Source organism: Pinus tabuliformis, chromosome 8 (assembly GCF_031772625.1).
Source record: "Pinus tabuliformis cultivar Carrire ecotype Pingquan chromosome 8, CPIR1, whole genome shotgun sequence".
NCBI lineage: Eukaryota > Viridiplantae > Streptophyta > Pinopsida > Pinales > Pinaceae > Pinus > Pinus tabuliformis.
Window position 1 is genome coordinate 1964656141 of NC_142294.1, and position 23260 is coordinate 1964679400.

The following is a 23260-nucleotide window of genomic DNA, read 5'->3' on the forward strand; positions in this document are numbered from 1 at the left end:
TAAATGGAACCCTTAAAACTGAAACTAAATATATTGTAAAAGAACGTTATTGGAGACGACAACACTCCTTCATCGGGAATTCTTCTCCCCTCCCATTCTATGGATTAGCTCTTTACAATTTTTTGTCCCATGTACAAGTGATATAATGAATTTAAAACCCATTCTTTGGCTGCAGGTATGAATAGTCGTATACATTATATTATTTGTAAATAATGAAATATGCATCATGCACTTGATGATTTCAAGAACTACTTTTGTTCTCGTCGATAGCGAGTGACCTCCTTCACTGCAGCTAGGAATGTGTGTAGCAAAATGAGAACGAAGAAGGGAGTGTAGATAGAAAAGTGGTGCTCAGTAGGGAAATAGAGAAGAGACATAATGGATGGCTGGAAAAACTCCTGCTCAGCCCAAGCCCTTTATCTCCGAGCATATTCCGCAGCAGCAGAATACATGCCAAACAAAGGAGTTGCTTCTTGCCATACTTGTAGCTTCAACTGATCAATGTACCTGGTCTCCAATTTCATCCATGATAGCCATGCTAGGGAGAGATTGGACCAAACGAGAAAGAGATGACAAAGTCAAGGAGAAAGATGCCACATCAACGACTACACGACGACAAAGTAGCACATCCAGCTCCCATTTTGAGAAACATGTCTCACTGGCTAAAACAGTTGATATATGCATATTAATATCATGCAGAGTAGTCATTGGAAGGCCTAGAAGTGTACGTATTTGTCCCACAACAACTTGCATTACTAATTCAAACTCCTCTTCTGAAAATGTATGCCTTTTGGGCTCTGATTCTAATACTGCTCAGACAACTTGAAGGGTTCAGGACAATGATGCCACCCCATCCAGGAGATGTAAATCCATTAGTTAGAGAAATTTTCCCATTAAGAAGTTTAAACTGTAGAGGGCACTCCACAACTGATGGTATATAGATTGAAAAATACAATATCTTAGAATGCCCAACAATAACAACCGACATATCCAAGTTCCATTCATTGGAGTTAAAAAATAAAGGAAGGTCCTTGAGATGAAACCCATAGCTTTCAGACTTCCAATCCTAGTGAGAATGGGCTGCCTTTGGTGTTTGATATAGAACCTGACTCTCCATTGTTGGTAGAATGGGAGAAAAATAGGAGAAGAAACAACAAAGAAACCACAACAGAATGACCAAGACACGAAACTGAATTTTGATTGGAATTTGTTATTTAACAATGATTCTCCGCATTACATTTCATGGGCATTTGATAGTTTTTATATCATCAACTGTCGTTACATAACTAATTATTCGGTATAAAACTGTCTAGTTACATTTTACCTAAAGTTACTAATTCGTTGTCAAACTAACAAACTCCATCTTGACAACAATTTTCCTAAGTTCTTGCCCATGCCCATTCATCATCTTTTCTGCAAGCCAAGAGAAGCTAAACACCACCGTAGCTTCTCTATTGTAACTGGCTTTGTGAACACGTCTGCACAATTCTCTCGTGTATGGACTTTTTGAAGAGCTACTTTTCCGCCATCGATCACATGTCTCAAAAAATGATACCTTACATCAATGTGCTTGGTTCTGCTGTGATAAGCAGGATTTGTAGCCAAGTGAATAGCGCTTTGACTGTCACAAAGTACATTCACTTTCTCTTGCGTCCTTCCAATCTCATCGAGCAGACCCTCTAACAAGATTGCTTCTTTACTGGCATCTGACGCAGCTATATATTCAGCTTCGGTAGTGGACAACGCAACTGTTTCTTGAAGATTTGACATCCAACTAATTTCTCCACTTGCAACAGTAAAGACATAACCTGTAGTAGGTCTTCTTTTGTCCAAATCACCTGCATAGTCAGCATCTACATATCCGCAGACTGATCCTTCACTACCATTAAAGACGATGCAATGGTCACTTGTGCCTCCTAGATATCGAAGCACCCATTTCACTGCTTGCCAATGTTCTTTACCTGGATTTGGCATGAACCTGCTGACAACTCCAACTGCATGTGAAATGTCAGGTCTTGTAGATAACATCGCATACATTAAGTTGCCTACAACGTTTGCATATGGTGCGTGAGACATATACTGCTTTTATTCATTAGCTCTAGGACTCAAAACCGAAGAAAGCTTAAAAGGGAAGCTAAAGGAACATTAACAGGTTTCACATTATTCATAGAGAACTTTTCAAGTACCTTCTCCACATACTTCTACTGTGACAACCAAAGCTTACCATTTTTCCTGTCTCTGTGTATCTCCAAGCCCAAGATATGTTTTGCTGCTCCAAGATCCTTCATATCAAACGTCCTAGAGAGTTGAGCCTTTAACCTGTTGATCTCTTCCATGCTTTTGCTTGCAATAAGCATATCATCAACATACAAAGCTAAGATAATGAATATGCCATTGAAACTTTTGAAGTACACACAATGGTCATACTCACTTCTTATAAAGTTCTGGCTCACCATGAAGGAATCAAACTTCTTGTACCATTGTCTGGGAGACTACCTCAGACCATACAATGATTTCCTGAGCTTGCAAACTAATCTTCTGCTGTGACCTCGTACAAAATCTTCTGGTTGTTCCATATATATCTCTTCGTTCAAATCACCATGTAGAAAAGTTGTTTTAACATCTAACTATTCTAACTCAAGATTAAGCAACGCAATTAGTGCCAACACAGTACGTATAGAAACAAGTTTTACAACTGGAGAAAAAATCTCATGAAAGTCTATACCTTCAACCTGAGAATACCCTTTTGCTACCAGTCGCGCCTTATACCTTTCAATACTACCATCAACTTTCCGTTTCATCTTGAAGACCCATTTACATCCAACAACACTTCTCCCTTCAGGAAGCTCTACAAGATCCCAAGTATTGTTGTTGGCTAAGGAGTCCATTTCTTCTTCCATAGCCATTTTCCATTTCTCGCTATCTGTATCATCTACTACTTCCTGATAACAAGAAGGTTCCCCATCTTCAGTAACCAAAGAAAAAGATGAAGCAGAATATTCATGCCTTTTGGGAGTTTTCCTTTCCCTTGTAGACCTTCTCAGAGCGACTGGTTGCTGAACTGGTTCAGAAACTTGCACTGGTTCAGAAGCTTCAGCGACTTCCTTTGTGTCTTCAACACCTTTTTCTCCAGAAGTCTCTCCTTCCTTTCGACTGTCACCGAAAAGTCTAGCCTCCAACTGAACTCGTTGACTCGGCAATACTTGTTCCTGTTCAATTCTTTCAACATTTGATTTTAACAAAGAGGATTCATCAAATGTTACATCTCTACTAATGACTATCTTCCGCAATGTAGGATCCCACAACCTATATCCTTTCACTGCATAGTCATACCCAACAAAGACATAAAATTTCGACTTTGGATCTAATTTTGAACGCTGTTTTTTCATAATAAGAGAATAAGCATCGCAGCCAAATATCCTCAAATGTGAATAGTCACAAGACTAACCTGTCCAAACTTCTTTAGGAATTTTACAATCAATTGCTACTGAAGGTGACCTGTTAACTAAATAACAAGCAGTAGATATTGCTTCTGCCCACAACTCCTTTTGCAAGTTAGCATTGCTGATCATGCTTCTGGCTCTTTCCACAAGAGTTCGATTCATACGCTCAGCAACACCATTTTGCTGAGGAGTATAAACAACAGTTTTGTGTCTCACAATGCGCTCATCCTTACAATATTGTTCAAATTCAACAGAAGTGAACTCACCACCATTGTCAGTTCTTAGACATTTAATAGATTTGCCTGTTCTTTTCTCTACCATTACTTTAAATTGTTTAAAGACATTTAATACATCAACTTTCCTTTTTAGCATATAGACCCAAACTTTACAAGAGTAATCATCAATCAATGTTAAAAAATACAATGCACCTCCATATGACACAATAGGGGAAGGCCCCCACAGATCAGAATGAATGTAGTCTAAAACATCTTTACTATTATGATTTCCAACTTTAAATCTCTGTTTACACTGTTTTCCATACACACAATGTTTACAGAAATCTAAATTCAAGGATTTCAGACCGGGAAGATATTTACATTTCATCAGTATATGAAGACCTTTCTCGCTCATATGACCCAATCGCTGATGCCACAGACGCGTACCTGCTTCTTCCTTTTCTGACGCAACTGCTGCTTCACTGATCTGAGTACTTCCTTTTAACCTATAAAGATTTCCGACCTTTTCTGCCTTCATAACCACAAGGGCTCCTTTAAAGACTTTCAAGACGCCATCCTGACCTGTAAACTTATAACCATCTGAATCCAACACTCCCAAAGAGATTAAATTTTTCTTCAAATCAGGTACATGTCTAACACTAGTTAATGTCCTAACTGTGTTATCATACATCTTAATCCTGATATCTCCCATCCCAACAGTCTGACATGACACATTTTTACCCATAAACACAGAACTACCGTTTACATTTTCATACGAGGTAAACAAATTTCTATGTGGGCACATGTGATGCGAAGCACTAGAGTCTAATAGCCAGCTATCAAAACCCTGAGAGACATTACATTTAGGTGAAGTTTCATCTATCATACATAATTCTTCAGCAGATAAAACTTTGTCTATCATACCTTAATCGACCTGATTCGCTTCGTTCTTCGGGTTTTCGGATTCCTTTCATTTCCAACAGTCCTTCTTCAAGTGTCCAACTTTACCGCAGTTCCAACATTTTGCCTTACACTTTTTTCCCTTCGATTTCGATCTGGAAGACCCCCTTGGTTTTTCTCCTCTTTCCTTTGAGCGTCGTCAAGCGACCATGGCTTCTGATGCAGCTGTTTCAGTGCTGGATTTCCTTCGTACTTCTTCAAGCAGGAGAGCTCCCACGACTGATTCAAACTTCAAAGAATTAGCAGAGCTGAAGCTGATTGAAGTTACGAAGTGATCCCACGATTCAGGCAGAGAACACAGCAAGGTTATGGCTTTATCTTCTTCCTGTATTTTGACTTCCATATCTGTTAATTGACATATTAGTGTATTAAAAAGATTCATATGTTCTACAACGTTTGAACCTTCTTTCATTCGAAGACTGTATAACTGTCTTTTTAGATAAATTCTGTTGGTTAATGATTTTGTCATATAGAGATTTTCAAGTTTTTCCCATAATCCTGACGCCGTAGTCTCTTCAACAATGTTGAAGAGAACTTCATCTGCTAGGCATAACCGGATGGTACTGAGAGCTCGGGCATCTAAGTCCTCCCAGTTTGAAGTAGTCATGGTTGCAGGTTTCTTAGTTGCCCCATCAAATGCCTTGTGCAACCCTTGTTGCACAAGCAGATCCTTAACCTTCAGCTTCCAAAGAGCAAAATTGCTCTTTCTGGTGAATTTCTCCACCTCAAATTTTGTGTTCGACATCTTGGCCATTTTCTAAGACTTTCAATCTTCAGTCTAGGGTTTTTAAAAAAAATTTCGATTTTCTTCTTCCAAAAAAAAATTTCCAATGCCAACAAAGGATTTCCAAGTTTTAACTCTCCCTACTTCATTTTTTTTTTTTTAATTGCTGAATAATTTTTCCAGGGAAAAACATCTGTTTTTTTAAATTCAAAGAAAACCATTTTTAAAAAAAACTTCTTTTCTCCTTTCCTTTAAAAAAAAATTGTCTTATTTTTTCCTGACTTTCTCACATTCACCCCTTTAAACAAAAAATTCTTTAAATTAAAAAATATCCGGATTTTAACAACAACTTCGGCTCCTTCACGTATCAAAGAAAAAACGACTCATGTAGATCAATCATTCAACTCGCACTGCAGGTTCTCACTCCGGGCAGCAATCTGGCACTTCACGCAGGGACGCAGGGATAGGCTCTTTCATGGAGGCAGCAACTTCGGCTCCTTCATGCAACAAAGAAAAACGCCTCACGCAGACGCTTCACGCAGTCTCAACTGCTCCAACCATACGACAGTCCCAATCGACAGCTCCTCCTTGTCACGCAACGCACAGAGGTTCACGCATGGAAAGGGACAACTGCTCCAACCGTTCGACAGCCACCATGCCTTTTCTTCAATGCACAGCCGCTTTTCTTCAAAGCCCAGGCTCTCCGCACCAACTTCTCGGCTCTCGGTGCTATGATACCACTTGTTGGTAGAATGGGAGAAAAATAGGAGAAGACACGAAACTGAATTTTGATTGGAATTTGTTATTTAACAATGATTCTCCGTATTACATTTCATGGGCATTTGATAGTTTTTATATCATCAACTGTCATTACATAACTAATTATTCGGTATAAAACTGTCTAGTTACATTTTACCTAAAGTTACTAATTCGTTGTCAAACTAACATCCATATATAGCTAAAGATGCTATAGGAGCCAATGTCTCTACCAAAGGGGATAAGACATGATTCTCTAGCTTTTTAAAGTCCTTTTCATATAATCAATCATCAGGATCTGCATTTAGAAGGCCGAAAAAAAAGAGTAGCAATCCCATATGCCGCAAGGGGCATAGCCTCACCCTTCTCATCCTTTGTTCCAAATCCTTGTCCATGACCAGAGACAACAATTCCACCACGGATGAAGTACTTGAAAACAACTTCCCCAATGAAGGGAACGATTGAGTCTGAAAACCCTCCATGAATCCAATCATGATGATGCAGTTGGAAATAATTAATTCCTACTTGTGTATGGTTGTAATTTTCTATTTGAGGAGTTTTTTCCTACATAATAGGAATAAGCTAGAATATAGTTTCTCCTAGTTTAGTGTGTGGTTGAGAGAATCTCTCAACCACACTACTGTACGTCTAAGATAACATTCTTATCTTAAGACTATTGATTGTATAAATATGTGTGTACTTTCCTCATTCAACATTAATAGAATATATTATTGAGTGTCTGTAATTTCATCTTGGTATCAGAGCCTGTGAGGGCCTGGCCCCTCCTGGGCTTGGCCCATCCTGGGCTGAGGAAATAAAAGATTAGTTCTTAGTTTTTCCATCGTCAAGAGACTCAAGATTTGGTGTTTCTCTACTCGCTCAGGGCCGGGTCTGCTATTCTCCGCATGTCGCTATAACAGATTGCATCGTTTGTCAGGGGCGAGGTCACCTGCACTAGAATCTGATATATCATCAGGGTTTCGAGGTCAAATACACGCTCAAAGGTTGTATGCTGCTGTGTGTTTGATCACCGTTGAGATGAGCGCTCGCAGAGAAAAAAAGGGGGAGAATTTAGAATCAAGCGAGGATCCATTGTTGCGTGTCAAACAGGTTCTGGTTGCCAGTCAATTCCAAGCTCGTTGACTGTCGAGCGTGTAGCGTAGATCGTGGATTTGCTGTGAATTTTTGGTGTGGAGGCCACAACGAGCTAGTGGTAAGGCGTGGTGAGGTCGATGATAGCCAGATTTGTGTGGAGGTGCAGCAGTGTGTGAGTCAGATTGCGTGGAGGTGGAGATCGTCCAGTGTGTGTTGTTGTTTGCGTGATGATTTCAAGTGCCAGGAGGCATGGGAACTGCAGGAAGTTGGGAGATCGAGTCCTAGGATCCGAGATCTGCGACTTCATGCGTTCCTCGCAGGGGTTTCAACTTTTAAACTACGAAATTCAGTCCAGAAACACATCATTGACTGACATTTCAGTTTTTTCACTGAGCCATTACCGACAATTTTTGAGAATATTTGCAAAAGGCCCGGGAACAAGTGAATCACAATGGGATCCAAGCTTCCGGCCATGAAGGGGAGGCTTTTTACCTTCGGATTGATATCGTCATGGTATTTCGAACATCGGGGTTTTACTGTTGAATAAGTACCTTCTGAGCAACTACGGTTTCAAATATCCCATATTTCTTACAAGGTGTCACATAACTGCGTGTGCTCTACTGAGCTACGTTGGAATCGCGTGGTTAAAATAGGCGCCGATGCAGACGATTTGATCACAGTCTCAGATTTTGAAAATTGCGGCTTTGAGTGTGATTTTTTCGATGTCAGTTGTCGGTGGGAATATTTCCCTGCAATTTCTGTCGGTTTCTTTTAAACCAGGATGTGGTAGCTACTACACCTATCTTTACTGTGCTCTTTGCCTACCTGGTGACCTTCAAACGAGATGGCTTTGCGATTGGCACCTTCGAGGTGGTGAAGCGGGGGGTGTTCATTTCTCCGTCAGTGGGAAACGATGGCCCGAGTGCTCCGACGGTGTCAAACGTTGCCCCTTGGATCACCACAGTGGGGGCCGACACTCTCGATCGTGAATTCCCTGCCGATGTCCACTGGGGTGGTCATTAGTGGCGTGTCGTTGTACAGTGGAAAGGGCTTGAACACGTGATGTCTAGTGCTTCTTATGTATGGTGGGGATGTTGCTCCAGAGGGCAGAACGGTAACAAATCATCATCTGCTTTGTGCATGGAGGGTTCATTGGATCTCAAGGTCATCAAAGGCAAGATTGTGTTGTGTGAGCCTGTGATTGGGCTTTGTGAACTGGATCGGTTGACGATGATTGTGGCGTGCTGTGCACTACTTGTGCGTTGAGCTGTTGGAACTGTGGACTGTGTTACAGCCGTTGTTTGTCCTGATAGCAGCGTCTGATTAGCCATTGTTAGAGTCATCACATGAGGAAGTCTGCGCTAGAGATGCTGACTGGTCCGTATAGTGGAGGCTTACGCTGTGGAGAAAGAACTCCATTTATGCATATTTTGCGTTTTGGCTTCGACGTTGTGAGAAGAGCAGTAATCAAGGTTGTAAGCCTGATGTTTTTCGTCTATTGTTCTCCATTTCATGCCATTTGCTGAAAGAATTTATAGTCATTACCAGTGAGCTCGATTTGGTGGAAGCTGTAGAGGAAAATCCACAGTGTTGGATCTTCGTTCTGTGCATTTGTGACTGTTGAAAGAAGTTATTGTGTGTCCATCCCAGATTAGAACTGTGACCGGAGAGGCCTCTTGATTATCGACTTCATTCCCAAGACAGAAGAAGAGCTTGGCGGCCCTTGCAACAAAGAGGAGGATGATCTGGGTGGCTGGAAAGAAGGATACCTGTAACTAATCCCAAAATTTTGATGGAAACTTCTTTAGGATTTTCTAGAACATTTATTTGTTAATTGGATTGATTATATTTACTGTAAAGAATTTCAATCAGGTTCCTTGAATTAGCATGTTGATATTTGTACAAACTTGGAAGAGTATTGGAATTATCGTGAAATGTCTTTCCGAGAACGGCGAGCACAACAGCCTGGAGAAGACCTTTGAGGCCAAGCTCGCGGCCGTTGGGCAGCTGCGGCACAAGAATCTGGTGTCGTTCAAGGGCTGGTGATTTGAAGAGCAAGAACTTCCTTTTGGTTAACATGAAAGTTATTTTTTATTTCTTGGAATTATGGATAAAATTATTATGCCTTATTGAGCCTAGCTAACTCAATTTAGGTAAAGTTATTTTGTTAGAATTCACGACTCTAATGAATGACAGGTTAAGCATGGAGTTCCAAGAAGTTATTTGACAAGGATTCCCAAGATGTGAACAATGAACAGATGAGGCAAAGCAGCAGTGACAACATTTATGGTGGACAAAAAACTAGATGTTTGTTTGAGTTAGTGTGGCTTGTGGAATAGACTCCCTAGCATGTTATTGTAATAGTTATTGTATGTACCCAGAAACTCCAAAATGTGGAATCAGATGTAAGATTTTTAAAGGCATCTGAAAGTTCGTGGTGATCTTAAAACCACTTTGTAATGGTTTATGGTCAGCCAGAAACCATATTTTTTCACTGTAAAGTGATGGTTGGTGGTGAGCCAGAAACCATCTATATAGTCTTTGTGACTGAAGTGCCTTTGTGGCCAGCTTGCCTTTGTGGCTGAATCGCCTATGTGGCTTGAGGTGCCTTTATGGCTGGAATCGTGGATGTCAATGCGTTGTTTGACAAGATGAGTGAATCTTTCTCTGCTTGCCTTTGTGGCTGTGTGTACACGAGAGCTTTGTGCTCAATTGAGCAGGTGGACTGCAGAACACCTAGCTCGGACTCAGATGATTTTTCCTGAGTAGAAGGGGATTGGCACGTTTTTCATGCTGACAGCAGCGCCAGGAAGGCCAACTGGCGCGTCTGTTAGGCCATTAATCGCGCCAATGGGCGCGGGTTTTTCGTTCAGGATCGCGCCAATTCACCTTCAAGGGGATCCACGGGATCAGAGAAGTTGTGGATCTGTCCGAGGGCGACAGATTGTGTTTTTGGAGGTTTTGTACATGCAATTCGCCTGATGGTGGTGGATTTGACTATCATGACAAGTAGTCATTAAGGGGGGGAGTTGGAAATAATTAATTCCTACTTGTCTATGGTTGTAATTTTCTATTTGAGGAGTTTGTTCCTACATAATAGGAATAAGCTAGAATATAGTTTCTCCTAGTTTAGTGTGTGGTTGAGAGAATCTCTCAACCACACTATTGTACGTCTAAGATAACATTCTTATCTTAAGACTATTGATTGTATAAATATGTGTGTAATTTCCTCATTCAACATTAATAGAATATATTATTGAGTGTCTGTAATTTCATCTGATGCTTCCCAATGACGATTCTATGGGAATGTTTGTCTCCATTTCTTTCCCCTATGACTAAAATCGTGTACCATCCACCACTGGCATCTAAATCATAGGGTGAATAACATTGTAGCAATTCATAGCTATAAATAGTTTATCATAATTATATGAACCTTTTCATTTCTTGAATATAGCTAAAGCTTATTTATAAGTTTAACGAATAAAATTTAATGGTTTGGATTCATCGCTTCATTCCTATCATGTTTTCTCTCATATTACTGAATAATTAAAGATCTCCATATCTCTTAGGTGTTTGAATAATTAAAGATCTCCATATCTCTTAGGTGTTTGTGATATTAGTTTAAGAGTTTTGTAGTTATTTTTGTTATAATTTCTGAACCGTAGCTCCAATGTTTCAACTACTACCCAACAGTAGGAACAAAACTAATTTGATTTGGGACCAAAAGGAAAATTGATTTTGATGAGATTGCAGCGACTCCGGGGAGGAAGGAATAGACGCAACTTTGCCATCTTCAACATAATTCAAATTCAATCAAGGAACAAACAATTTCGGCGAGATTGCATCCACGACAGGGAGGAAGGAACATACACTTAGGGAGGAAGGAACATATACTTTCGTCGTTGTCGTGCAACATACACATTCTGATCGATCTTGGAACAATTTGGGAGATTTGCCGATAGACAGACGAATATTTCCACGTGTCAAATTTTGACAGGATGGAGGACGACAAAAAAGGAGAACTAGGATTGGCTGGGATGAACAGTGTTTTCCCAGCCAACTCTGTAGAGGAACACCTTAGGTGTAATTAAATAAAATAAAATTGTTTAGTGTTTATAGGTTTTGTGGTGAATGGATTTTATATCTTTATATGTAAATTGAGTTCTCTGAAGTGTTGACTTATTTGTGATTAAATAAAATAATTTTTAAAATAAAAATTTACTAATTAAATATGATTTTACTTTTATTTAAAATATATATATTTATTATATATATATTTTATTATTTGTTTTTTTTTGTTTTTTTTGTTTTGTTTTGTTTTGTTTTGTTTTTGTTTTGTTTTGTTTTGTTTTGTTTTGTTTTTTTTTTTTTTTTTTTTTTCGGATAAATCACATAAGTTTATTGAGATAGACACGTTTGGAACCACTGAATGTGGTTGATCATCAAGACAACATGATTTCTTTGAAATTTTTTCCAGATAAATCACATAAGTTTATTGAGATCGATGCGTTTGGAACCAATTACTATGGCTTATCATCAAAACATACAAATAAATAATCTGATTCATTAAACACATTATAGTTTATAAATTTTTTTGAAAAATAAGAAAACAGTAATTTGAAATTAAACTTTATTTTTTTAATAATTTTAAAATAAATATATTTAAAAACAGTGAAAAATACCCTTGTTTTTGTTAATGGGTGAACATTCAATTATTTTCTCCTTACGTTCTTTTATATATAATTTAAAATATTAAAAAAAATTATTTTAAGTAATTATATATATAAAATATATACAATAAAGTGTGGGGAAAGTTTCTGATGATGATGATGGTTAATGTCTGCTAAGACCAAACATTGGCCTATCGGACCTAAAGAAACAAATTATTTATTTTGATTTAAGATTTTATTCCTATGCTCAAAAAGCTTGGAGAGAAGCCTCTCAAGCTCAGTGGCTCACTATAATTTTGACATTGTAAAAGGCTAGGAAGGTTAGTATTGTAACAAAGATTGTGAAACTGAGATCTAATGTGGTTGTACGCGGGGCACTCGAAGAGGAAGTGGTTCTCATCCTCAATGTTCCTATTCTCACATATATGGCAGATCCTTTCCATCCATGGCGTTTTAGGAACTGCCCAATGACCTGTTTCACTATGGAGCTCATGAGAATTCGTTCTAATCTTTGCTATATTAATTTTCTTCTTTGAGCTAGTTAAAATAGAGAGATACTTTTGATCTTCTAGGGTGGGGTTGATGACCTTCTTATAATAACTTAATTTTCTTTTAGCCGCTAAATCTTTCTCACACCACATTTTTTCTTTGAACTTAGAAGTAACAATATCTTTAATTTTATTTATGTTTTGAAATGCATCATTCTCGTTGATCTCCCAATAGTTTAACCAGGCCCTTGTGTCTTTATGCCATCCCCGATTGAGCCTTAGATGGTTTTGGCTGGAATTTAAAGCTAGCTTAGGAAGTCTATGATCGTCTATGTTATTGAGTTTGTGCTTGGACAGCAGAAACCTAATCATAGCTAGGCTCTCAATAGGGGAAAGACCTGCTTCTATAAGGAGAATAAGATAGGGTGTATTACTTTTAATTTTTAGGTTATAAGTTATAAAATGCTTCTGGATTTGCTCAATCTTTCTCCATGATTCTCTGGAGATGCTGCAACCCCAAGCCTCACAGCCATATAAGATAACAGGAGTGACTAAAGTTTCAAAGAGGAACTTCTTTTTATCCCACATTACGAGGGTTGTTGTTTTACAATTATTTTCAAGACCAAAATAAGCTTTCCACCCCCCATTAATCCTTTTCTCAATGCTATGGTTCCAGTTGAGCTTGATGAATATCAATTCCTAGGTACCTGTAAGAATACACTTCCTCCAAGTTATTATTGTCATACATAAAATTAGCGTAAGTGTCCTTCTTGGATTTGATAATCATAACTTTTGTTTTGTCAGTGTTAACAGTCATACCCATGGTAGAGCAAAAATCCTTAAGTAGCCTGAGTTGCTTATCAAGATCAGATGGGCACCTTGCCAAAAGAACAATATCTTCAGCATAGAGAAGAAGGATGACGACTATCCTAGCTAAGATCATGCCATCACATCCTGCTTCCTCTAAATAGCCTTCAAGCTTATCGATGTAAATTCCAAATAGGGTAGGGGAGAGGGGGCAACCTTGTTTAACTCCGATGTTACACTTAATATCTTTCGAACACCCCTCATTGCTCTTTAGCTTGGCAATTACATTCTTGTATAACCTTATAGCGGTAGCTCTCAACTCGAGAGGAACCTTTAGCTCTTCTAATCTATTCCAAAGGTTGTATCTAGGAACTGTATTGAAAGCATTTCTAAAGTCCACAAAGCATAACAAAGTGGTCTGTTGTTGAGTGATGCCTTCTGAAACCTGCTTGGCCTTTAGCCCGCTTACCTTCACTTTCAAGCCATATGCTTAACTTCTTTTCCAAAATACTACCATATAACTTGGCTAAGAGAGGGCTGATCATAATTTTCCGATAATTAGAGGGGGTTATTTATTATAATATATATATATATATATATATATATAAAGTTAAATTATAACATATTATACATCACTAATAAGTAATGTATATCAAACCATATTTTGGTATCAAATCCTAGGTTTGATTGTACATTTTTGGTATTAAATCTTATGATTGATCAAGGGATTTTCTTTTGCTGATGCCAATCCATTCCACATAATTGTCGATAGCCATGTCTATTTCAGAATAGGTCTTCCAAATATTAATTTAATTATGAATAATTATTAGGTTGATGATACAGATTCAACTTCCATAAAATTTGTCGAAATATTAATCACAGATCAAAGGTTAAGATTTATCATTAGATATGCTTTTTTAATGAATTCATCTCAAATTAATTAATTAAATAAAATTTTATATCAACACATCATACTGTGTATGTAGTATTGATAAGTCATGGTATTGACCCATGATATTGTATTAAAAACTATTTACAAATTAAGACTTTTTGTAAAGTGAGGTGAGTCTCCATGGTCAAGGATATTGTTTAGCTCATATATTATTTTTTTTATAATTAATAATAGTAATAATTTAAAATAAAGTTATAATTTAGTTAACTTTCATGACCTTTTTAATCTAGACAATATGAGATATATTGATGAGTAAGTGTTTTAATGCTTATCATAGATTGATGTGTATTAGCATTTATTAACTATTTAATTTATATAGAAATACTAATAAATACTTGCAATTAAACATATTTGAACGCATTCTCAAAACAATAAAATAAAACTATTGTGCATAACTACCACTCTCAACAACCATTTCCATTGAATTAAAAATTTCAGCTATGGGAAACAAAATGTTTCAACATGAAAGCATCTGCCACATTAACATTGAATATATATTCATTAATCTTGTAAGTTTGCATTGTCCACCTCTAACAAAAAAAACACCTAGATCAGTTGCCAATTTGACTCCACTTCATGACAAAGAGGCATAAGTCTTCAACTTGAACACCAAATATACATCTCCACGAAAAAGAGGCATAAGCCACCAACTTGAACACGACAAAGATGTGATGTCGCATTTTATGTCTATATATAACATTTTATGTCTATACATGACTAAGCTTTCTCGGGCGATAACAACATCTGTTTCAAAACAACGATCAGAATTAAGAACATTAGACACACCCACTGTCAAACTTGCATTAAGAGGAGAGTTTTCTTCTCAAGCATATGGAATTCACACATCAAAGATACCAACCTTGAAGCAAGCATTAAGAGGATAAACTTCATCTCATGTATATCTTGCATCAGAAGTATCGACATTGAAACAAGCATTGAGTGAAGCTGACCTTTGGAAGCATATGAAGTAGGTACATTTGAAACAATCACATTGAAACAAGTTTTAAAAGGGTAAATTACTTCACATTGAACAAAAGTAGCCTCTTCCATAAATTTATCATAAGGAGAAGAAACAGAAAATTCAAAACAAACAGGCAATGTGCCAGTTACATTTCCAACATTAGAGGCAACCATTCGAAAGCTACCAAAAGGAACAAACTGTGCTCAGAAATTGCAAGTTGGTAATCTATCAACTTGGGAGAGTGGAGAGGGTAAGGATTTTGAAGGAGGATCACTAGGTGATACCTTTCCATTTAGCACTTTCTTATCAACAGCTGCAAGCACATCATAACAAGTGCAAGGAATTTTTCAGCACACAAAATGCAAACCATCAAACTCATAAGACGTTGGGCATACACAACAGAGAAAATGGATATCTGAACAAGCGAAGGATTGCATATGGGATTCTTCTTTACCTGGAAGTGGTAGCCTTAGTCATCAGAGCAGTATTGATGGTAGTGCAATTTCTACAAGAAAAAGTAGTGTCAAGAATAGCACTAGTGCAAACATAAGCAAGGCAATAATTGGGGATGAGAAATCTAGTGCAGAAAAAAATAGGGAAAGTTTTAAAGCTAGTGCAAGGGAAGATTCTGTTGACAGTGCAAAAAGTAGTGTAAGAAGAGGTAGTAATATTACTGTGGACAATGATGAAATCACTTGGAGTAATATCACTGATGGTGTCAATAAGCCTCACAAAGAAAATGATCGAAGATGGGAAGCCATACTAGAAATTCATAATTAGTGAGATGGAATTTTACCACTGACCCAGTTCAGATAGTTGAAAAGGTTAGTTTGTGGCGACACAGGCAGTGTGTATCTTATAGAGTTGAGTGATACAAGGTGTTATTTTGCAGCGAAGGTTATAGAAAAAGCCTCTTCAGCAAGTCAGAAAAAGTTTCTAAGGGCTCAAATTGAAAGAGAAATCCTACAGTCATTAGATCATCACTTTATCCCAACATTATATTCACACGTTGAAACAAACAAGTTTTCATTTTTAGTTATGGAGTTTTTCCCGAGAGGATATTTGCACACGCTTCGGTAATGGCAGCCATGCAAGCACTTCTCTAAGCTTGCAGCATGATATGACAGTTAACCATTTTCAAGTTCTATTTCATGTGTAAGAAAACGTGATTTTGTCAACACTATGTTGTGATGTTAACCTATGGGTTTGAATTTCTACGTGAACTTATATTGGTACATTTCACTTTCTATCCATATAGTTTAAAGAAAAAGCGGTTTTAATTTTGGCACATTAGTTTCTTATTGATTGGTAGCCATTGATAAAGTTTGGGCAATCTCTTAAAATTTCTACTTCCGTTTGTAGTGGTAGAATAATTGCAAGGCATTATAAGCAAATCTTGATGACAAACTAACCAGCTACTTGTTTTTGCAGAAGGAAATATGGTATGCAGTGGAAAAACCAAATAATTCCCCAAAAAAAACACAATAAAAAATGAAACAATTCCCAAAATATTATAATAATAGACCAAACAAAATTATAGATACTTTTAAATATTATATTTTAATGTATATTTTATTGAGATCTACATTGGAATGAGATGCACATGATTTATGCAGGTAATGTCCATAACATCTATGATGTCATTTATTGTAGGAGATCCATGTAAACCTTTTTTGGTTGATTGAACTTTGAAGTGATGGTGTACTCCATTGCACCAAAACTGGAAATAATGGCAATTCTTTGGTCCTTTGTTTTATTTCCTTGTTTGAGTTGCTTTTTTGAAGGTTGTATAATTTCCCTGGGTTACAATTTTCTTTCACTGGATATTCAAGGGAAAGAAGATTCCTTTCATTCATACATCAGAGCAACACAAGGTCATCTGAAAATGATAATCCATTGATCTAGATGGACATACAAACTAAATGCATTGACCTATTAACTCGATATTATTTGCAATTTATCGCTATACAAAATTTGGCTGTTGAGATAATGAATTACTTAATTGTTGAAGAGAACTAAATACAAGGCATCCACTAACACACAAAATTGATATGAAAGCGTGTATGTGACACATGAAATTGCCATGAAAACGTGTACCTCTCCTATGAAAATGTGGATGTCTAATAAGAATTGATTTTTAGTTGAGACCTTGGCTTCACTGGCATAGAAAATAATAATTTAAAACGAAACCAAAAAAACACATCATGACAGAAAATCAAATATAAATTGATGTCTTTGAATTCTACTCGACACTTAGACAATCCTAGATCTTTTTATTATTTTTGGCTATTGCGCACAGATTGAATTGGAGGCAAAAGAAAAGAGTATTCTACGACTCGTCTTTTTTCTCTCCATTTCCTTTGTTTTAAACTTGAGAACGTGTAAGTGATGTCAAAGCAAGTTGAGCACAGAAACAACAATGAAAGAAAAATATGCAAGCATGGCAATATTTACCAATGCATATTTCTTCATTAAAGATTTAGATTATTCCATTGGCAATAGATAGGGAATTAATCCAACATTGTCTTATTTGGCATTTCCTCCAGAAAAATCAAGTGTAAGCTCTATTGTGCTATATCCTATTAGCATGCAACTAGAAGCCCATTACAGGGCTTCATATCATAAAACAAATAAATAAGAGGTGAAGGGAAACTGAAAACTAACACGCTGACATCTTCATGACCAAGAATTTTGAGAGGAGTTCTAGATCGAGGAGACATCATATGAGACACAGAGAATTCGTTCATGACCAAGAAGTTTGACAGGAGTTCCAAATCAAGGAGACATCATATGGGACACAGAGAATTCGTTCTTACCCATAATTATTCCGGAACACCATGACCCATTTCTCCTCCTTGCCCAAAGTATGGTTCCAATGCTGTAATCACTTGTTCCCTACCATCTTCCTCTTTCCCACCCTCCGATGCTTTTTATCCTCCCACTACTACCAAACCTCAATAGAGAATATTAGTTAATTGACATAAATCTATTAGATGCAGACTAAAACACCCCTGAACCGCCTTGTTTCAATCCTCTCACAGTATCTACTCACTAGGCTCGTTGCTAACCTCCAACAAAAGTGAGTATAAACTTGTAATATATCCACATAATCCAAGCCTCAACAACTAGTAATACCTAACAACTATAATATATATTGAGTCGAGCTCTATGATGAAGGGCTCAATTGGAATATCGTCCTCTCAATTCTAAAAGTTCAAGCTTGTGAAATTACATTCAATATTGAATATGTTCTATTGTTGGAGGTTTTTAGGATTGGGGGTGAAATCGGAGTGGGCGAACAGCTAGGGTTACAGACTTCAACAGGTGTCGATCTCCATGGAAGGGCGCAAAAGCAGGCTGTGGCCAGCAAAGGCAATAAACATTAGAAAATGTTAGAGGTCCCTCAGAAGAAGGGAAAAGGAACATTGAAGGGGAGAAGGATTGTATCAAATCAACAGAGAACAATAGCACACAAGAAAATGAGGAAGAAGACAAGGAACAGGGAACAAAAGATAAAGCACAAAAGGGACCATGCAAACCCAAAGCTGTGATCACACCTAGAGTGGTTTTAAATGATCCTGCGCTGCAGGCGCATAGGGAACACATGCGAACATATGCAATCATTTGCAAATTCATGGGATTATGGCCCACTAAAAAAGCTTTACAGACATAGATTAAAAACCACTGGAAACCTAAAGGAAGCATAGACCTACATCTTGGGTCATAGGGATTCTTCACTATGGTATTTACAAATATTGAAGATAAAGATAGAGTGTTTGAAGGAGGGCCCTACTTCTATGCAACAATAGGCCTCTATATGCGGCATGGATTATGAATTTTGTCCCGGAGCATGAGACATTCACTTCGGTCCCGGTTTGGGTAAGAATCTACTCTCTACCTCTTGATTATTGGAAAATGGAATCATTATCTACCATATGAAATAAATTAGGGTGTTTTGTTAAAGCTTCTGAGGCTACTAGAAGGGGAAAATATACTTCCTTTGCAAGACTATGTGTGGAGATGGATCTCTCTATAGCTTTACCGAATGAGGTAATCTTGGAAGCTTTTGATGAAGAATGGGTGCAAATAGTAGATTATGAACATATTCCTTTCAGATGCAGCAGATGCCATGAGCATGGACACCTTTTTAGAGATTGCCCTCTCAGTAAAGTAGAGAATAAGAGTAAAGCTAACACTATGAAAGTTAATGAAAGCTTTCACAAAGTAGTACACAGAGGAAAAGGGGGAAAAAGGGGGCCAAAACCACATCAAACAGAAGGACAACAGGTCAATCAGAACAGGTTCCAAGTACTTGAAGAGGAAGAAGAGATAGAAAAAGTATATTAGACAATGGGAGGAAGTCCAGTGGAGAAGGAAAAAGAAGATGAACATGAACAAACACAGGGTATTAATAAACAGAAAGAGCCCATGATGAGTGATGCAGAACTGGAAATGGACCAGGAAATGACCCAGAGTGAGATGGAAATGGAGGACCACGAACTACAGGAGATTCTTAATAGAGAACACCTAGATCTGGAAGGGTTCTTGAACAAGGAACTATGGGAGGGGTAGATTTGTTACCTCAAGAAGAGTGCAATAGAGTTCAGCAGCTGTTCATATGGAAAACTCAGGCTAAAGGGCTGGAGAGGCAAAGAAGCAATGAAAGGCAGGGTAATGAAGGTGTGAAAACTATGAAAACCACACCAGGATTAGCACCTAGAAACCCAGGAAAGAAAAGAGGCAGGAAAAAGCAGAACAAGCTATTGATGGAATGTGGAAAGCTAATGATTGATTCAAGTAAGATGAAAGACCTAACCAGCTACTCCTTTACAAATCTTTAATGATGAAGTTCACATCTTGGAATATCAGGGGTCTAGGTAGCAAAAGTAAACAAAGATTACTTAGTAATAGAATGAAACAAGCAGCACCAGATATTATCTTTATCCAGGAAACTAAATGTTTCATTCAAAGAATAAAAGAAATACATAGCAAATGGCTCAATCGATTTGATTTTCTAGAAGTCAAAGAAGAGAATACAACAAGAGGCATACTCACTCTTTGGAACCCCCAAAAGATTGACATAATAGATGCTGAGGCATCGAGGAATTATTTATCAGTGGTTATTCAGCCTGTGGGACATAGGGAGACCTATCTGGTCACGAATGTTTATGGACCTCAAAGAATGGATGATAAACACAGGTTTCTAGATTCTCTTGTGGACCTCAGAGATAGACATGCAGGAATACCATGGATCATGGGGGGGGGACTTCAACATGATCAAATCACTTTCGAAGAAAAAAGGAGGAACCAGAACTCTAAGCAAAGACTCTTTAGCGTTTCAATCTTTTATAGATATTATGAAGCTAGTTGACACTGAGACGAGTCATGGTCTCTTTACCTGGAACAATAAAAGAGGAGGAGAGTCTCAAGTAGCCTCAAAGTTGGACAGATTTTTAATCTCAGAGGACCTAATGCTCATTGACAAGGAAATGATAGCGAGAGTTCTCCCTTTGGAGGATCAGATCACTGGCCGGTTCAACTGGAGGTTCAGGGTATTGGTACCCCCAGGAATAGACCTTTTAGATTTGAGAATATGTGGCTTACCCACCCAGATTTCATTAGAAACATTGCAAATTGGTGGGCAGAAGATTTGCATATTCAGGGTACAAGAATGTTCCTTCTACACAAAAGACTAAAGCATATCAAGCTCAAGCTCAAAGAACGGAACAAGAATGAATTTGGCAATATTTTTGAGGAAAATAAATCTGTTGAAGACAAAATGTAGGAACTCAACCAAGCCCTTATCACGGATGGCTTTGATAAAGTCAAAAGTGATCAAGTCACCAAACATCAGCAAGACTGGGAGAATTTATGTAAACAAGAGGAAATATTTTGGAGACAAAAATCTAGAGTTCAATGGCTAAAAGAAGGAGAGCAAAACACTAGATTTTTCCATAGATCCACCATGGCGAACAGAGCTTACAATAGGATCTCTTTGATCAAGGATGAGGGAGGGAATCTTCTTAATACCCATGAAGATATAGAAGTTGTGTTAGTCCAGCACTTTCGAGGTATAACAAAGGAAACCATTGCAGATAGAGAGCACTCCATCAGGGAATTAACAAGACACATACCTAGGCTGGTGTCTAGAGAGGATAATTTCAACCTTAATAGGCCAGTGACTGAAGAGGAGGTTAGTGAGGTCCTCAAAGAAATGCAGAATGGCAAAGTGCCTGGCCCTGATGGTTTCAATGTGGATTTCTTTAAAGCTTGCTGGAATATTGTTAAACATGATATTCTGAATGTAGTGGAAGATTCCAGAAGGAATAGAACTATTTTGAAGGTGCTCAATACCTCCTTCATATCCCTGATCCCTAAACAGGACAATGCTCAAACTCCAGACAGGTTTAGACCCATAGCTTTGTGCAATGTGGTATACAAGATAATTTCCAAGGTTGTGGCCAATAGACTCAAACCTCTTCTTCCTACACTAATCTCTATAGAACAATCTGGTTATGTGGAAGGTAGACAAATTCTAGATAACATCATCCAAGTGCATGAGGTGGTGCACTCATTAACTAGCAACAGGAAGGCTGGGATGATCATGCAATTGGACCTTGCCAAAGCTTATGATAAGTTGAATTGGATCTATATCAGGAAAGTTCTTATTGCTTTTGGGTTTGATCATAATTGGGTTAGATGGGTCATGGCCATGGTAACCTCTTCCAGCTTCTCTATATTGGTTAATGGTTCTCCCTTCGAGACTTTATTCCTTCAAGAGGTCTCAGGCAGGGAGACCCGCTCTCTCCCTTTCTTTTCATCCTCGTGATGGAAGGACTTGGTCGGTCTATCAAGCACACAAAAGAAGTTAGTAAGATTAAGGGCCTCCAACTTTCTGAGAATGGACAGGCCTTGACTCATCAACAATTTGTTGATGATACCATGCTACAGGGAATCCCCATAGTCAAGGAAGCTCTTGCATATAAACAAATCCTGAATGATTTTTCCATGGCTACAGGTATGGATGTTAATCTCTCCAAATCTAAGCTTTTTTTCTTTTACAAATATTGCTATTCAAAGGAATATCTCCAGAATTCTAGACTTTCAAAGGGATGTCCTCCCTTCAAAATATTTGGGAGTTCCTCTAACTGCTAAACCTTTACACAAGAGCATCTAGGAGCTGGTGATTAATAAGATGCAAGATAAAATTAGGAAATGGACTATTAGATCTTTAAACTTGGCTGGTAGGTTGGTGCTTACAAAGGTTGTCCTTTAATCAATCCCAGTCTTCATGCTATCAGCTCTCCCAGCACCAAAAGGAGTCCTGCAACAATTCAAAACCATACAAAGAGACTTTCTTTGGGGCAAGGGGGAAGAAAGTAAGAAATGGGCCTTGGTAGTCTGGGAAAAAATCTACAAACCTAAAAACCATGGGGGTCTTGGATTGGATGATCCAGAGACTCTAAGCAAGGTTTTAGGGGCAAAATTATGGTGGTGTTGGGTAAAAGACCCAAAGGCTCAATGGGCTATAATTTGGAAAGAAAAATATGCCAGCACTTGGCAAAATAATGATCACATAAGGATGTATGGAAATATAAAGGGCTCACACATTTGGAATAAGGCCTAGGAGAACAGGGGCTTAGTATAAAAAAACAGCTTCTGGGAAATCAGAGAGGGAGACTCAACTTTATTCTGGGAGGATAAATGGAAACAACAAGAACCTATACTGTTAAAAGAGGACTTGGGGGACCTCAAGAAAGAGACAGATACTAAAGGGTTATCTAAGGTAAAAGATTTTTGGGACCAAACCAACAGTATAGGAAAATGGAGAACCTGGAGGAACTTTGATTATAGGGATGACAACCCCCTAAAAGCTAAAGCAGAGGCACTTATAAAAATGTTAGAACAAAGGAAGATTTTAGTGTCAGGGGGGCATGACCAACTAAGATGGGGCAACAATATTGATGGTACCTTAATCTTATGGAGGCAAAAATCATACTCCTTGAATTGGATTCCCATGTTCCGGATAGGATTTGGAAAGACCTATGGAGGCATCAAGGTTGGATGAAGATTAAACTCTTCATGTGGCTGGTTCAACATAAGAAAATTTTGACCTGGGATAATATTCGGAAGAGGGGTGTCTTGGGGCCTTCCAGATGCCAGCTCTGTGAAGCCCAAGAAGAAACAAT

At 38.0% G+C, this 23260-nt stretch overlaps 1 pseudogene; it reads right to left on the reverse strand.

The window, feature by feature from the left end:
• Positions 1–224: 224 nt before the first annotated feature.
• LOC149244322 (uncharacterized) overlaps positions 225–23260 on the reverse strand; it is an 81626-nt pseudogene continuing 58590 nt past the window's right edge.